Source organism: Bactrocera latifrons, unplaced genomic scaffold (assembly GCF_001853355.1).
Source record: "Bactrocera latifrons isolate USDA-ARS-PBARC rearing strain unplaced genomic scaffold, ASM185335v1 scaffold_632, whole genome shotgun sequence".
Taxonomy (NCBI): Eukaryota; Metazoa; Arthropoda; class Insecta; order Diptera; family Tephritidae; genus Bactrocera; species Bactrocera latifrons.
In genome coordinates, this window is record NW_017537304.1 from 17,577 (window position 1) to 18,825 (window position 1,249).

Genomic DNA, 1,249 nt, shown 5'->3' on the forward strand with positions numbered 1-1,249 from the left:
AAATTTGGATTATTTAATAAGCACATACCTTCAATAAAGTCCATTTCCTGAATAGCAGAACTTATTTTAAAATCAATTATGTTGCTTTTTAAACTTTGTTTAGGCGTTTTATAAGTAGAAATTTCATTGAACTTAAAATGTAAACAATGAACAGCTGTTTGTGTGAAAATAAGCATATAACATAGAGGTTATTTTTAATCTAATAACCACATAACCCGATAACCACCTTACCGTGAACAGCCTAAGTGTAATTTAATTAGTTTGAAGTGAAAATGTGAATAAAGTGTGTTTAATGTGATGAAATAGCGTCTTGAAATGTACGAATTTAGCGAATTTTTGAACTTTAAGGTCGAATATCTCCTAAACTATGCGTTTGCGGTACCTAGTATAACCCCATATATTTTTTAATCAGGGAGACTTCCTCTTTCCAACGGTACCTTCAGATCGCGGCGCCAAAGAAATCGGAATTGTGCCATAATATTAAATAATATTACTATATAATATTATATTCCTTATTTGTTTATTAAATTAAATAAAGAACATATGTTGTTGTTGTTATAACGATTATCAGTCCCCGTTGGGATGGTGAGGGTTATCGGTGTTGTCGTCGATGTCATCTAACGGGAGGCCCAGGAAACGTGCTGTTTCGACGGGGTCGGACCAAAGTTGCGCAAGGGTCACTCGCGTTTCTCGCGGCAACTCGAGCTCTTCGTCTGCTATGGGTGGTGATTTGACTCCAAGTACGCCATTCACGGGGAGGGAGTCGGTGAAGGTGTTTATGGCTCCACTGTGGATGGTGGTCAGTGCCTGTCGGAAGTCTGTTGCGTCCGAGGTCCTGTCGGCGTATTGTTCGATGTCGTCGACGTAGTCAAGGAATGACCTCTCGATGCTCCTAGGAGGCGGTTCCGCTCCAAGCAGGTGACTGCAAGGATGATTTCTACGAAAACATCCCAGCAGGAACTGCTTTGAGAGGAGTTCGTTATGCTCCTTAACTGGGASCATAAGCSTCTCACTGTGTAGGTGTTCGATGGGAGACATCAAGAGGCATCCCGTCGTAGTCCGGAGTGCTGTATTCTGACAGGTCAGTAGTTTTGTAATTTCCTCATCTGCGTGCCACTGCATCCAGGCGACCATATAGGCCAACATCGTTTCTTTGTCTTTTCCCCATGTGCTGCCGGCTAGCGACTTGAGGGTTTTGTTGCGGCTCTGTACTTTGCCGATGATCGCGGTTGTATGTGGAGAGAAAGAG